General features: G+C 39.0%; 1 protein-coding gene across 1 annotated transcript in view; it reads right to left on the reverse strand.

Moving 5' to 3' along the window:
• The window catches only part of MBD5 (methyl-CpG binding domain protein 5), a 64,565-nt gene that overhangs the window by 35,658 nt on the left and 14,369 nt on the right, over positions 1–14,538 (reverse strand). The window contains exons 2-4 of the mRNA XM_029962192.1: positions 11,195–11,332; positions 8,366–8,556; positions 4,597–4,654 (exon numbers count right to left, since the gene is read on the reverse strand). The gene's annotated coding sequence lies outside the window, so the exon portion shown is untranslated. The remainder of the gene's footprint in view (positions 1–4,596; positions 4,655–8,365; positions 8,557–11,194; positions 11,333–14,538) is intronic.

Here is a 14,538-nt window from a genome sequence, read left to right on the forward strand (position 1 = left end):
ACTCTGATCTTGGAGGGCTTTTCCAACCTCAGTGATCCTGGGATTCTGTGATCCTGTGAATTCCATGACTGCAGAAAAATCCCATTTCTTGATGCATTGGTTGCCCCTTCCCCATCCGAACACTCCATCTGAAGTGTTCCACACCTTGGATTGGGCCAGAAAGGAGCTGGAGCAAATCCAAGGTATTCTGGACACTGGATCCCACCCAAAGGCCTGACTCCCATCAGCCCAGGCAATAAATCCCTCTCCTCCACAACCTCCTCACAGCTCCAGACAACTCATGTTATCTCACCACGAGCAAACACAACTTTCCACATCTAACCCAATTACTCCTTCTCCCCGTGAGCCAGGACATGCCTTTTAGATTTGTTTTGCAATCCGGTTCCATTACAATATCCTTCGAAATATTTCACTGGAGAACTATGCAAAACTACACTGAATTCCTCCCCCTGGACCCCTTCCCCCCACGGAAAATTTCTCCCCTAATTTTCATATGCTGAAAGGTATGTTTTCAATTTTTAATGTGGCTCTCTCACTTTTTTTTTTCTTTTTTTTTTTTGAAATGCTGCATTTTAGGGCCTCTCTGCACGCTCAGCCGTTCGTGTTTGCTTTAACAACTCCTTCAGTCAAGCAGGGAAAGAGAAAACTTGGTGTTAAAATATAAAAATTAAAGTAGATACTAATTGTCTGGATTCTGATCTATCCCCATATGACATGACTGATATTTATTTTATTAATAAATGGACTTATTGAGACGAATTTTGACAGTCTGATATTGCAAAAATATGGAATCACCATGGAATCCCAGGATGGTTTGGGCTGGAAGGGACCTTAAAGCTCATCCCATTCCACCCCTGCCACGGGCAGGGACACCTTCCACTATCCCATGTTGCCCCAAGCCCTGTCCAACCTTTTGAGTAAAGAATACTAAAATATAATCTAAATCTCTCCTTTTTCAGTTTAAATCCATTCCCCCTTGTCCTCCAATCACTTTTGATGCTCTGTTACTTTTTTTTCTCCATGAACTTTTAACGGTGCCCAACAATTCCACAGATCACAAAGGATGCACAAATCCCTATGGAATGACCCACATTTTGGTAATAAAGCTCTGCAAACCCTTGGAACACACACCAAACACTGCTTGGAGACACAAATCACACCCTAATTTTTGAGGCTTCCCTTTGTAGCACAGAAAAACCTACAGAATACATTCGGAATGGGAAATGCCCTCAAAAATCAAATTATTGTGGTTTTAGAACTAATGAGACAAGTTAGCTGCTTAAAAAGCATCATTGTCCCTCCCCTCAGAGTTAAAAAGGAGTTTTTGTTTGGTCATGGCTTGCACATTATTAATCTGTTTAAGTTTATCCAAGCAACCAGCTGGGATTCTCCTGTATCATCTCATCCCATACAAACGTTGCATCACTTTTTGGGAATGCTTTCCCACTCTGAAAAGCAGCTTTCTCCTGACTAATTAGACCAGTGGTGAATATTTGATGAAGGCCTATTTTTAGGAGATGATTCAACAAACAAAAAGTGTAAAGGAAACCTTCCTTCCTTCAATCTGCTCTCATTGTGTTGGTCTCCAGGACCACGACACGGCCGTACATGTGATTTACATGTGATTTTCACATGATAGAATCCAGCTTTTGGGGTGAAAACACATCTTTACCTTACTCCTAAATCCTGATTATTAAGAATACATTGCCAGCACTGAATTACTGCATTGAAATAATACATTTGAAATCAGTCCAGTGCCAGACCAGTTCATACCAGTCCGACTCCCTCCAACACCGAGTTATTTCCAACTGAATAAAGGACTTTTATAACCAGGCTTATGTTTTCCTAATTGATACCACTTTGGATGCTGGGGGATTTTTTTAGGATTGGAAGCCCCCACTCTGTGAAATGATTCCCTGGAATTGCTCAAGACACTCTGGATGTGGCTCAGTGCTCTGGGTGAGTTGACCCAGTGGTGTTTGGTCACAGGTTGGACTCGATGATCTGGGAGGTCTTTTCCAACCTGGATGATCCCATGGGAGCTGTTTGGATAATTCATTCATAAATGGCAAAACCCCATCAAGATTCCAGGCCACTGTGCCTGTCTCTACATCCACAGCCCAGGAGTTTTCCCAGTATCCCAGTGGACACGCCCCAGCTCCCAGCCTGGCTCACCTGGACCAGGATGGACAGAACCCTCTGGCATTTAAATTCCCAAACATCCAAGATTAGATGGCAAAGCAGCTCCTTCAGACCTACCAGTCAGGAATCTACACCATTAAAACAATAAGGAAAAGATTTTCATGGAGAAACACTGATTTATATCCATGGAATCCAGCTGATACATTATATTAGATTTATATATAATATAAATCCCTTCTCTTGGAGCATTGTGGACCATCGTATTCCTGATTAATTCTGCTGTTAATTAATCAGAAATACATCTGATATCCTTCCTATAGATGTCCAGGAAAAAATCAGAGTTCACTGAGCTGCAAAGTATCCTTAATTTAGGAGATTTAACTGTGCCATGACAGCTGTCCAATGGAACTGGGAAGGAGTGGGATTTTTTTAGCACTTTATTTCCTGTATGTTTAGCACCAAACCCCGAAACTTTCTCTAACTATGACTTTTCACCCAAAACTTTCTCTAAACGTGACTTTTAACACACTTTTCTGTGTAATTCCCAGAGTTGGGAGGAACTGTGGTTGTCACTGGGCAATGAAAGAATGGATTAAATCCACCCTTTCAAGACCTTCCACGTGCACAAAACACACAGGGCATCTCTGAAAGGGTTTTCACAAAAAGAAGAAAAAGCCCCACATCAATAATAATAAAAAAAAAAGGTAGGGAAACAAAAGGATTTTCTTTTTAACCCTCAGCCCTGGCTCTTCAGTGAGAATTTATTAAATGGAAGAATACACAGGAGTTAGGATGCTTTTCCAGCCCTTCCACCACATTAATTTTATTCTTTACAAAGGGAAATAGGTCAAAAAACACGAGACAGACCTACTTTGTGTCAACACAGTGACAGGCCCCAGATTTATTAAAAATTAAGACTAATATTTGGTATGTAAGAGAAATAAACTGAGAGTGATGTCACCATTAGCAACACCTTTCTTAGGGAATATTATTATATAGAATATTACTGAGCTAGAAGTCAATAAGAAGTGAAGAAATGTTATTAAATCAACTTTATTTCAGGGGAAATTGTAGAAAGAAAGAGGAACTTGGTGTCCCTCCTCAGCAACCTGGAATCTGATATTATTAAACACAGCCCTAGAATGCTTTTGTAATGAAGATAATATGAATTTCAGGGATGCTTGATACAGAGTGTTCCTAAAGTATCTAATAAACAGATGCAGGAAATAAAGAGGTAAAAGTATTTGTAATTGTTCGGTTTTGCTGGCCATTATTGACTTAGAGGTTACTGGGGAAATGGAAATTTGGGAAAATAAAGATTTTAGTTTAAAAGAAAACAGCATTTTAAATGTAACTTTCGCAATCTCAACCTGAAAATTCAACCAGATTTTAGATGAGCAACTAAAAGCCAGGAATAAAACTGGATTCCTGGAAATCCTGGCAAAAGGCTCCGGGGCAGAGTTATGGGAATAACCCCAGATCTCCATTAACTGGGCACTGTGAGCTCAACAATCAAGCAAGAAAGGGGAAAAATGAAACCCATCCTCCCACATCTTCAAAGCAGAGATCACAATAAACCAAATAACCCTCCTCTGTGTGAGACACCTGACGGTCAGGGCAGAGCAGGAGTGGAATAATTGGAATAATTCAGCCCCAGTTTCTGTGCAGGGGAACGTCAGAACTGTGGCAGGACTGCAAATTAAACCCATAAATTATGCTTTTGTGCCAAAGTAACAATCACATGACCGGGCTATTTTTAGACACAGGGAATTTTTTTTCCCTCCCCAAGTGCTATTTTTTTACACTGTTTACTGAATTACGTAGCTCTGCTCAGCAATTTCCCTAATGAAAATCCACTTAAGGTATTAAAAAAAATATGGTATCAATAAAAAACAGCTCTTCAGACACCTCAGTGCAAAACCTACAGCTTCAGCTGGCATTAATGGAATAATAGTTGAGTTTTTGCTGCCTCTGAACCCTGGGGTGCTACAAATCTGTGTAATATGATGGGTAATTACTTACTAATTGAACGTATTTGGAGAATTTGCCCCCACTATTTTGTTTTATTTGAGAGGTAGTTCTCTACTTTCTAAAAGAGGACTCAGAGATTGAAAGACACTAAAAAAAAAAAGGTGTGTTTTAATCCTTTTAAATGCCAAATAGTCCTTCCTTGTTACACCAGCTCTATTAGTTATAAGTGTAATCATTTTTAAATGGATTTATGAAGATTTGTATACATGACCTTTCCTTCTCCAGCTTCTTCTCCTCCTTCCCCTGCTCTGAGTCAGCTGGTTCATGAATATACCATTTATTTCAAAATATTCTGCCACTAAAACATCACGTTTGCTTTGTTATTTAAGAGCTGTGAAACAAGGAATGCCCATATAAAGTATTTTTCAATGCACTAATTGCCAGCGGGGCACAGGATTGAAATAAAACTCGGAAAAGCCTGACCTTTTTCCTCATCAAGCATCAGATTGAAGGTGGGTCTGTTCATCTTGTTCTTTCCAAGCTGAAAAAGAATCAGTTGAAACAGTTAAAAGAGAAGTAACAGCGAGCAATATATTCCACTTATGATGTTAAGATATTAATTAGTATTTATTATTAAATATAATTTATTTATTAATTAATATTAATTTTTATTCACATTTATAAATACTTCGAGTTTCTTAGATTATTATTTCTCCTTTAAAATTTCTCCTTTAAAATTTCTGCTTCCACTTTGTATTTTGTATATATTTAATTTCCTAAAACATCACGAACACAGGGGAAAAAAAAATATAATATTTAGAAAATGCTAATGTTAAGTTCTCTTTTTAAAAAAAAAATCAGCTTTACTAGAGTTTAATCTGTATTCTGGCAACACAGATAATCAAAATTCTTGACTGTACACACCCCACTAGTTTCAAATCAGATTTTTGTGCTTCACAAGTGCCTGGCTGCCCCATCCCCTTCACTCTGAGATTTAGTTTTAAGCAAGCCAAGGTGTTTTTAGCCTTAAAAAAAAAAAAAAAAAAAAAGAGCAAAATGCCCAAATGTTCCTGTCTGTGTATTTTGGGGATGAATTTTTCCATGACAATTATCAGATGCGCTCACGCCGACACCTCGATAAGGACGGATTTCATTGTCCCATAAAGGGGGAAGGCTCCAGTCTGGCTCCTGGAAAATGAAACAGTTGATTTTATGATAGAATATTTTATTCTCTATTCAGGGGCAAACATTCCTTGGGTGTTTTTTGCCCCCCAAACACGATGTATTTATGTTTAAAGCAGAGCAAGGCGGGACCCGGGGAGGACCCTCAGCTCTGTGTCCCCGGCTTAGCTCACCTGACCCGCTGTGAACCCGGTTTTAGTGCATGTGAAATAGGTTGAAAATGCACTAAACCAGACAAAAAAAGGCTTGATTCTCTTCAGAAGGAAGGAAACAAAAGGGTGAATCATATTCAAGCTCAACAAGCACAAGAGAATTCCACCAGCTCATCAAAGCAGGGAAGAGAAAAATGAGAGTAAGGCCCACAGGCACCCAGAAATTAAAACCATGTGGGCCTTCAAGGGTTCAGCACATCCAAGAGTTCAAGAACAAAGCTCCAAAGAAGATAAGAACCTTGAAAATGCACTTTTTCATCCCAATCTAAGAGCTGGATTGTGCCAGATCCTGATTACAGCTCCACTGGTCCTTTATTCTCTGAGTAGGCCCCAAAAATGGCTCTGGAAATTCAGGCCTGACACAGATAGTGAGAATTTTCTGGTCCCTGCTCCAAAAAGAAGTGAGTTATTGAGGAAAAATGTGGGTAAAGAACCACTTAGTCACCTCTTCATCACAATGTATTTAACACTTGATCAAAAGAAATGAACCCAGTAACAAAGATATACCCTGTCACAAAAAAACCACCAACCATAAACAAAGCCATCGGTGCCATAAATGCCATAAAATCCTGGCAGGAAAATCTGGGAAATCAGAATTCCAGACACACACAGGGAAAACAGGCCTCATTTTGTTCTGCAGGTATTAATTTTTTTATGTTATACTTCACCTGAATTCAAGGAAACCTGTGGTAAACTTCCAGAAATGTTGCTCGACCTGGATTTCACTCCCATTTCAAATCGGAGCCTTTCTCAAAGCATTTTATTTAAGATTAAAAAAGGTCCTTTGGTTCATTTTTACTGCAGTATACTCATTTTTACTGCTCTTACTGATTTTACTCATTTCCAACTGAAGGGTATTGTCAGGAACAGGAAAAGTTCGCAGGGAAAACAAGGGAAAGTTAATCCCAAAATTTAGGTTGACAGAATCAGAGAAACTGAGGGTGCGAAGAGGGATCTCAGGAGAGCAAAATGGCCACTGGGGAAGGTCAAAACTACAGAAATTGTCTGAAATCTCCCTTTTTATGCATTTTTAAAAGTTCCCTAAGAAAAATATCCCGGTTTTTCATCTACATTTCCAGTCAGATACGAGGTAAACCAAAAACAAATTCGGTCTGTTTTTTTCCCCTCATCTATGCCAAATTACCCTTTGTGCAAAATTAACTTGTTTTTTAATATTTTTTTTAAATCTACAGAGCAACCCCCACTGTTGCTTTGATAAAAACCTCTTATCTCTTTTTTTCTGCCCATCCTACAGTGTTCCTTTTTCTCCTACAATAAATAAAATAAACAAACCCAATCCTTTCAGCTGTTCTTTTATCAGTCCTGCTTTTCTCCCCTTTGGCTTCTTCTGGCTAACACCAGTTTTAATAAAATTGGTTTGTTTTAAATTTTAATAATAGAGAAACATTTTTAAATAGTATTTTGATAATAAATATTTAAATAGTATTTTGATAATAAATATTTTAAAATATTATTTCAAATAATAAATAAATAATGATAAAGAATCCCTTTGCTTATACACTCAACAATTCCCTTATCTCATAATCCAGGTTTTCTACTGACAGATGTCTTAGGACCTGTCAACATCACAGATTCACCAAATTCAATTAAAACATGAAAATAAAACCTTCCTTGGAATGCCATCAAATCCAATACTTGCTTTCAAGAGTTAAAAATATTCAGTATTAAAAATATTTAGTAAATATTTCAAAATGCAGCCTCAATTTCAGGTTCCACTGGTAACATTTCTAAATGTAAAGTTAAAAAAAAGAAAAAAAAATCAAAATATCTTTCCTATTTTCATAAACTTCCCCCAAAGAAGACTGATCTGTGTTGGCTGGAAGGGACAGCTCTCTAAAAAAAAAAATCAAAATGAGTTGTGAACATCCAGTATTCTGTGGGAATATTGTACTTATTGGTTCCAAGGTGATCAGGCAGGTAAAATTAGGGATTTTTCTCTGAAGAAGAAATGATTAAGATAAGAATGAAAACGTACCAATGTGTTTTAAAAACCTTATTTTGAGGCAGCAAACACAGCACAGACCCTGCACCGACTCACTGAGCTGCCCCAACAGCCCGTTGTAGATGGCCATAATTTTATTTAAAAACTAAACCCACACACATTCCCTCAACTGGGGCACTTCAGATCAGGGATCTCTTCAGTCTTTTCTGGAGGGATTTAAAAAAGCTTTGGAGAAATCTCCAAGCTATGGAATTAGCCTGGTATTTATAGCTCTGCTTCCCGTGTTCTTTGAGCTTCCCGGGCCCTTCTTTCTCCCCATCTGCTGGTTGTTGACGTGGCCCTAACCTTGTATTTTGAGGATGAAAATCTATAAGAAAAAGAGCATTTCATTTGATATCATGGAATTCTGGCTGGATCCCAGGGCAAGGCAGCTCCACTTTGCTGCTACAACACAATCCAGGTCAGGAGTGGTGCTGCATATTTTCCAGCATGGATAACTGGAGCTCTGTTGTTCAATCATGGCAAAATACATTGCTCCCAAATATGACTAATAGTCCACGTGACACAAAATTGGGAATTTTCTCACCTTTCAAATGCTGTTCTTCAGATGCTGGTTCCATACAATCATTTAAATCTTTTTTCTTTGTTCTCTTATCAAAACTCCACCTATGGGTGCACTGTCCATCCTCTACAAAGGTATAAATTGCTAAATTGTTCCTTTCTCTACTTGAGCACCATCAAATGTTGAAGATGCCTGTTCTTCTCCTTAATTTTTGTTAATATTGGCCCAAATATTTTGCCTTGGAACTTTGCTGCTGCGGCGTAAAACCACCAAAACCAAACCCCAGAAGTTTCTCAGCTGGATAAATGCAGAGATTTACTTTGGAAGACTCACCTACATTGCTTCTCATGGTCTTGCTTGGGGTTATCTTGGGGATCTTTAGGCTCCTTAAAACTCTTGGTGCACTTTGAGCTTGGCTTTAGACAGTCTCCTGTTGTGCTCTCGACAGTGGCCTATGTCCATCGAGGTGGCTCCTGGGTTTCCTCCACCCCTCATCTGAGGAATTCCTGCTCCCTGTGTTACATCTGGGGAGATAATCAGAGTGTTTCAATTAAAAAAAAATGAGCCAAATGTCTTTATTTCACTTTTCTTGGTCACTCTGTAAGTCCCAGTGCAACTACTTGATATAAACCATAAGAATATTTGATTTTCAAGGGTAGGACGGCTTTGATTGGAACTGAGCAGAAACAAAGATGCCTTTTATTACTTGATGGTGTTTCACTGGCCAGAAGAGTGAGAAAATTCCTATAAAAATGAGTGTATGGATCCTTAGTAGGCAAAGTAAAAGGTCATGTCTTCAGCCACCTCAGGTAGTGCTAATCCAGACTGAAAATCTCCCACTAAGGATGAAAAAGTTGGGTTTTAAAGAGTTATGATCGATGTCTTTGAATGTCTCTGACACCAAGATGAGTCAACAGTCCTTTAAATCAATTAATTAGACTCTTTTAGGGGTGACATGGATTTGGAACTCATCGGGTTAAAGGCACATCCAAAGAACTAAGGGGTTAAAACCTCAGATCTGAGAGTCTGAGGACTCAGCACAGGCATCAAATTCAGAATTATTGGGGATTTCACAGCTTTTACAAAATAAATCTTCAATTAAAACAGCTGCAGCATCCCTGGGTTTCGAATCCTACAGACAACGTAATGAATTTGTTGTGATTTTCGTATTTGGAGCCTCTTCAAAAGCCATTTGTCACCACAATAAAGCTCTTGGTTGTTGTTAAATCCTTCTCCTGTCACAGGAAACTCATTGATACAAAAACAGGAATAAAAAATTTCAGATAGGCCACACGAACAGGGTGTGAGCACACAAGTCACAGGGTTTACCTGCTCTTTATACTGAATACTATGTACATTCAGTCCAGAGATATTATCATATAACATACAGATATTCCTGAATTATTTCACAATGTGACCACTATTATATAATAATAGCATTCAAAACATGACCATTATGATATATTATATAGGTATTATTGAATTATTTCAAAATATGACCATCATCATATCATGGTGTTATTATATAATAATAGATTTCAGAACATGACCATTCTAACACATAGATATTATTGAATTATTTCAAAACATATAATTATTGATAAATAAGAATCCATGGCTTCACAATGTAGCTTATCTTTATGGTAAGAAATCAAATAGAAAGGTGGGATAATCCCCCATTAAAGAATTTGCATAAAAAGATATTTTAGATCATAATTTCCCTATGGATAAAACAATCTGCATCTCAAATTCTTTATTAAAGTTTCAACACATTGAAAGGTATTGATAAGAGCCATTTTTATGAAGGGTTCCCCTGGAGCATGTAATGCTGATCACAGCAAACACTGCAAAACTAATTTACTGGAAACAATTCCAATAGATGGATGAAACAGCCCAAGAATAAAACCTTAGTCAGAGCAGGGCTTAAAAAAAAAAACTGGGTCACATGGACAGTGCAAGGACTGGAGCAGCATCAGGGAAAGAAGCTTCTGCTAAAGGCCTCAAGAAATCTACAGGAAAGCACTATAAAATTTAATTTGCATAAATAACCTGATTTCTTACCTTATCAAAATTAAACAGTGTCAGTAAAATAACAGCTGTTATTTATTTATTTAATTGTCTGTACTGATGAGATAAAAACGGACTTAAGGACTATAATATTTTTATTTTTTGATTGAACACGCATCCATAACATTAAACTTCCCAGAGTCCTCCAAAGCTGCAGGAATCTCACAGAGACTGTATTTTTTGGGGAAGAAACATCTGTTTTTTCCAGAGCCTTTTGCTGTGAGGTTCCCTTTGCGAGCTTTCTATTTACATAACGAGGCTGTGCCAACAGATTAAAAAAATCCTGTGCCCCTCTAATCTCTGCAGATACAATATTCTTACAACTCTGGTATTATTTGGTGCATCTAAAACGAAACATACTGAAGAAAAAAAAAAGGAAAAATAAACAAAATTGTGGGAGAAACAAAGTCAACTTTTCAACTGTGAGCTGTCACAGATGAGTGTAAGGAGGGGATGGCAACCTCTTCACTTCAGGGGGGTTTAAAATGCATTTCTTCTGAACCAATCAACTTGATTATTGGCTGGTTCTCAGGTTATTTTTCCCATTTACCCCGTGGCATCAATAAAAACATCCCTCCAAAGTAGGTAATTCCAAACCACAGCCAAGGGCTCCACGCTGGGAAATATCAGCAAAGGCTTGGACACCAGTTTAGGAGCATCCAAGTCTGATTTTTATTTTCAATAATTGTTTTGTTAAGTGCCAAACTCACACAAAATTATATTCAGTCATTGCACTGTGTTTCATAGTCCTAAAAATAAATATATTATCTTTCATTTCTAGTGGTGGCACTACAATACCAGGGGATAAACAAGCCCATCGAACACTTCTGACACATCAAAGAAAATAGAAAAAAATCATGTTAAAATTTGAAATCACTGTGTTTATTACCTAAATGTGTGACAAGGAGAGAAATCCCAGGATGGTGTGGGTGGGAAGGGACATTAAAACCAATCCAGTCCCACCCCCTGCCATGGGGCAGCCACACCTTCCACTATCCCAGGGTGCTCCAGCCTGGCCTTGGACACTTCCAGGGATGGGGAATCCTCACCTTCTCTGGGCCACCAGCAGGAGAGGCAAAGAGAGAACTCACCTACCTGCAAGCAGGAAGACTGGTGGCTGGAATCCACCAGGATCTGGTGGGGCTCTGGACTTTTGGGAAGAATTGGAGAAGTGCTGTTTCTTCAAGTGTTTGTGTTTCTTTGCCCGTTTTGTTGCGATAAAGCCTCTTCTTCCTGCAAGGAAACACATCCTGGACTGAAAGGGCTGCAGAAAGGCAAACCATCCTGAAGTTCCCAATGGAAGGATCCCTTTTTTTCATTGACCATGAACACAGGATCAGGAGAATTCCCTACAGTCCAAGGCAGGGTCCAGGTCTGGCCTTATCCTCCTCTGCTTTACATTTGTACAGGATTTAAGGCTGTAGGAACAGAGCCCACACAGCTGGAGAAGGGATAACAGGGCTCTTAAAGGAGATATTCCTGAGATGAGCCACCAGAAAACTTCAGGGAACTGAAATGGTACAAAAGATGCCCGGTTTTGCTTATTTATATCTGATTTATATCCACACTTCTTCTCTTTATATACACTCACACACATACACATATGTACATAAATTAACATAAAAAAATGTAATAAAATTAACATTAAAAAAAATTAACATAAAAACCCCCACTGAAAGTAGATTATAGACTTGTAGACTTTCTTTTCCCGAAATGCCTTGTAGATTTTCTCCCAAAACAAACACAGCTCCGAGGAATTCTGTGACTTGAACATGTGATGGTGAGTCATGAGCTCGGCCTAAGCAGAGCCTTGTGTTTAATTTTATTCTTAGAACCAGCATTAAGAGTGGGGGGAAATATCCGTGCATGATTAAGCTTGGACCAACTACAGGGTTCACAAGATTTTCAGGTTTCCCCAAAGCAGAGCTGGAACCTCAACCAATCTAGGCCTGGCTTAAACCAGGGCTCTGTTGGCTCCTCAAAGCTTGAACACTGTGGGGACACCAGGTTTTTGTCCTCCCTCCTTCATTTCCCTGGAATGTGAGGAGGAAATCCCCAAGGTGGAGCCCCTTCCTCGTGTCAGAGGGCACAACTGGGCCCCTGCTCCAAGGCTGCTCCCTCTGCTCCCAAGTGGATCAGCCAAGGGAGCCGATTTCTGCTGGATTAGTCTTAACCCAGATCACTTCCCTAATCCCTGGGGCTGCAGGAATGCCTGTGCTGGGCTGGGAAGGAGTGGCACGTGGGCAGGAATGAGGAACTCCGAGGGGAAAGCGCAGCGGTGAGTCTGGCTCAGGCCACTTGGAGCAATCCAAGGATTTGCTCCTTTATTTCAGAGTCCTGGAAACGCTTTTCCCATCTCCTGTTTTCGTAGCAGGGCCTGGGGATATCCATTGTTTAGACAGAATTTATATTTATCTGCCTGTATATTCAAACTTTCGAATCCCAGTTCTAAACTTTAACTGTTCCAATGCCAAAGAGCAGGAGGAATGTTTGGAATACTTGAGTGAAGTCACCACAAAGCTCTTGGAAACAACGCTCTGGCCTCCTCACTGATTAGAATTCCCATCTATTATCCCAATATTTGCTAGACACGGGGTCTGGAGAAAATGAAGTTAAAGCAGAACAGATGGCAGAAGAAAAGAGAAGCGACTCTCCTGCCTTCCCAGGCTACCTTTGCAGGAACATATGGCCTTTGCCTGGGCTTTTGTGGGACAACAAGTTGGCCAGATGAGCACGACTTCCAAAGTGAATTATGACCCCCTGACAACACGAGGTGCCAAGTGGAAAACACAAAAGCTGAAAGCAATACAATTAAACCAGGCAGGTTTTGCAGAGAAATTAATTCAAAAATTAGATCTAAGGCTTAATTACTATCACATTTTTAATTTTTAATTATGTGATATATTATTACAAGTCTAACATACTGATATATATATATAAGTCTAACATACTAACTTGTTTCCTTATGTGTGTGACATATATATAAATCTAATACTTAATGCTATGGGAAGGCCCTGCCTGCTTTTTGCACTTTAAACAATAATATATTCTCTGTATCCTTCATATCCTGATGAACTTAATACTCGAGATTTAAAGCCTGCAAACTGAAGGTCTCTTCAACAATCACACATCCTGATTTATTTTGGTTTAGAATTAAGAATGAATGAATAATTTAGAAATTTTAACCCCTTGCTGTGTTTCCCTGGGCTCCTTTGCCCACCTGTTTTCCCAGCAGTGCCTCACAACAGGAATGGAATCAACTTTTCTCCTTAAATTTAATACAGAGATAGCTGGGAAACTGCTGAGAATTGAGATGATGAACAAAGAATTTCAGGTCTATATGACACCAGTTTGGGTTTTTCTCTCATTTTTCCCACACAAGTGTTGCCAGAGGTACAAAAGAACGGGTTAGTAAAAAGAATTTACTACTACAAAGTACTAAATAAGTGAATTTCTTTATTATAGAATCCCAGGATGGGTTGGGTTTGGAGAGGTCTTAAAGCCCATCCAGTCCCAGTTCCATGGGTAGGGAACGTTCCACTGGACCAGGATATCCAAGACACCCCAGTTCTATATCCTGACTCAGATTATTTCATACAAATATATTTCAGATTATTTCATATAAATATATTTCAGATTATCTTACACAAACATAGCTGTGTTGACCCCAGGATCACAACTTTTTCCACTCCTGTAAACAACTCTGCAAACACTTGAATAAATAGAAACCAGCACCAGAAGAAAAGGATACCTGGACTTCCAGCTGAATCCCTTATCCCAAAGCCCCAAACTCATTAGGAAAGAGGACATTTAAAGCAGCAAGCACGCCAACAGTTTATATTTTTGCCTCGTGACACTTTATCATCACATAATAAAGTGTCTGCTTTGAGACATGACATTATGCCATTGTTTAAACTTCAATCCTCCCCAAAGAAAATAACATAAACTTCTCCAAACTGTGTTGCTTCTTGGCACAAAATCTCCATCACTGGCAAATCTTGATTATTTTAAACTCTCTTCTCAGTGACCCAGCACCAAGCACAGACTCTTTGCATCCATTTCCTACTGGTCTGGGATCGTGGAAGAGAAATTTTCCTGCCTGGAACTGGAAAGGTTGAGCAAATTGAAAATAAATTTCCACAGAGGAGGAATTTCACTCTGGTTCCCAGCACCTCCTTCACCAGCGAGGAATATTCCCTCCAAGTAGTTCTTTCAAAGTGATGCTGCTACTAATTAATCCAACTAATTGTCCAGTTCATTGATAGAAGTATCAGGATGGTGTTTTAACAATCCCCTGGCACAGGACTCCCGAATCAGAATTTCTGGAATTCTAATTCTATTCTTGCTAAGGTTAATAGATGGTTTCCCACTGAGTTTAATATAATTCACATTGGATCACTCCTGAGTCTATATTTATATAAAATGCCCTACTATTCGAA

Source organism: Manacus vitellinus, unplaced genomic scaffold (assembly GCF_001715985.3).
Source record: "Manacus vitellinus isolate BGI_N305 unplaced genomic scaffold, ASM171598v3 scaffold_43_pilon, whole genome shotgun sequence".
In the NCBI taxonomy this organism is placed as follows: domain Eukaryota; kingdom Metazoa; phylum Chordata; class Aves; order Passeriformes; family Pipridae; genus Manacus; species Manacus vitellinus.